The following is a 2,500-nucleotide window of genomic DNA, read 5'->3' as shown; positions in this document are numbered from 1 at the left end:
ATGAGCCATTCGCGGTTTCACCTTAATGCGGCTTGTACTGAGACATGCATGGCTTAATCTTTGAGACAAGCATATGACTACTGGCAGGATCAACCAGGGAGCTGCGTCAACTAGAGCTGAGCAGCCGGCCGCCCGGGAGTGTGTCCCGGGGGCCCGCGCGAACACGCAAGCGTTCGCTCAATCATTCTGCAAACAGGAGGAGGCTGAGCTCCCCTGCACAATACACCTCGAAACCCTCTCAGGTCCCGGCGGCGCGCAGCGCCGTCCCAAGTACTTGGTCGGGTTCGAGAGAGGCGCAATCGCCCGGAGTTAGGCGAGTAGACGCTTTCGGTGCGACCACCCGTGCTCCCAACTGAGCTTGCCGCTGCCGACAGAGGCCCGGGAGCGTGCTGTCGTGGCATTGCCGGCGGGAGACAACACGCGCCACCTACGGTGACCGGCAGCTCCAACGCCAGCGCCACAGAAGGACAAAAGCCCCACTTGGGTGCCGAAGCGAACTCTCCCAGCACAGCGCACGCGCCAACACATCCGCACAGCTGCGATACAAACCACCAGCGAGAACCGCTGGGGCGACCGAGCAGCAGACGGCGTCGCGGCGCCGAGCGCCGGGCGGCGGCGCATCCTCAACGCACACAGTCCTCAATCGGACCAGCACACTGAAGATGTCCACCGCGCTTCGCACCGGGCCCGCGAGGACCTACTTTGGCCGCACGGCGCCGCGCGCAGGGTGCGCCGGCGCGCAGCTGCGACGCCTGCCGCGTCCGTCGGCCGGCGCGCCTGCCACTGGCCGCCCCCACCAGCCGGCTGTAGCGCGTGCGCCCACGCACCGCGCGGCCAGCACGCCGGGAGGCGCCCCCTCACCGGCCGGGGACGGTCCCACCCAGCCACCGCCGCGTATCGCTTCACACCCAGATGCCGTTCAGTTTCATCGGCATGGTGGGTATCGCTGGAACAACCGGTTAGTACCTCAACCTATCGTCGCCATCACCGATTCACCCCTAGCGAGAACAACCGCACCACAACGGGTTACCATTTCTTCATTTGCGTAACTTCACCAGAAAACGTAGGCGTCCATCGCCATTAGCAACTTCAACGATTATTGCATGCCTGTGTCAGGTGTCACGCCACACTACGTCTGCCCACATACACGCAACAAAATGTGCACGCCTAGACAATACGTGGAAGGTGGCCCCCGTACGTATGCGATGTCCATTGCTCGAACGACTGTCAACCGGCCTCTGTAGCATGTCGCAGATATGGAACGCGGTGCACCATGCTATCACGGTGTTTGAGGAGAGACGACTAGGCCCGAATACATCAACAGACAGCTCATGCTGATCGCCATCCACGGCGTCCGTTCCTCCCACACGTCTCTATGGCGTACCACACTGCAATCCAGCTCTCATAGGGAGACGACACGTAGCTGCGTGCACAATATTTGCACTGTATGGTCCGCCGTTTTTGGGCGCAGTCGTTGTACGGTCACACATGTGCCACGATGTATCATTCAGTACATAAGGACGAATGTGCAGTACAGATTGTGGTTTATGCGTACGACATCAGCGGACAGTTGACACAGGCCGCACCACAACGTAGCCTGAGTACGTCGCATGCGAAGGGCATTGAACATGCAAACTTCTCACCAACCAGCTTGCGAAGGCAGGGGGCAAGGTGGGGACGTGGGGAGGGGTGGGGCGGGGGGCGGCATGTACGTCCTGCTGCCATCCACATTACAGTGTACAGCAGGAGCATGTGGAAAGTCAGCAAGACTTGCAAGGTGTTTAACATGAAGCGATACACAGGGGAGCGGGCAGTGCGAGTAGCGAACTATATTGCGAGGGTTGCGGGTGGGCAACACTACACTAATTGAACGAGTCGTATAACAATTACAGAGCAGGTTTAGGCGACAACGTGGGTTACGTTAGCGGACAACGTGGGTTACGTTAGCGGACAACGTGGGTTACGTTAGCGGACAACGTGGGTTACGTTAGCGGACAACGTGGGTTACGTTAGCGGACAACGTGGGTTAGGTTAAGGCACAACGTGGGTTACGTTAAGGCACAACGTGGGTTACGTTAAGGCACAACGTGGGTTACGTTAAGGCACAACGTGGGTTACGTTAAGGCACAACGTGGGTTACGTTAAGGCACAACGTGGGTTACGTTAAGGCACAACGTGGGTTACGTTAAGGCACAACGTGGGTTACGTTAAGGCACAACGTGGGTTACGTTAAGGCACAACGTGGGTTAGGTTAGGGGACAACGTGGGTTAGGTTAGGGGACAACGTGGGTTAGGTTAGGGGACAACGTGGGTTAGGTTAGGGGACAACGTGGGTTAGGTTAGGGGACAACGTGGGTTAGGTTAGGGGACAACGTGGGTTAGGTTAGGGGACAACGTGGGTTAGGTTAGGGGACAACATGGGTTAGGTTAGGGGACAACATGGGTTAGGTTAGGGGACAACATGGGTTAGGTTAGGGGACAACATGGGTTAGGTTAGGGG

The 2,500-nt window shown here is 58.3% G+C and overlaps 1 non-coding gene across 1 annotated transcript in view; it reads right to left on the bottom strand.

Moving 5' to 3' along the window:
* The window catches only part of LOC124773610, a 1,909-nt gene extending 1,809 nt beyond the window's left edge, over window positions 1-100 (bottom strand). The window contains exon 1 of the ribosomal RNA XR_007014852.1: window positions 1-100. This exon is cut by the window's left edge and continues 1,809 nt beyond it. This is a non-coding gene — a ribosomal RNA (small subunit ribosomal RNA).
* Between the last annotated feature and the right edge of the window lie 2,400 nt (window positions 101-2,500).

This window comes from Schistocerca piceifrons, unplaced genomic scaffold, assembly GCF_021461385.2.
Source record: "Schistocerca piceifrons isolate TAMUIC-IGC-003096 unplaced genomic scaffold, iqSchPice1.1 HiC_scaffold_954, whole genome shotgun sequence".
In the NCBI taxonomy this organism is placed as follows: Eukaryota; Metazoa; Arthropoda; class Insecta; order Orthoptera; family Acrididae; genus Schistocerca; species Schistocerca piceifrons.
This window is presented reverse-complemented; position numbering and strand designations above follow the sequence as displayed.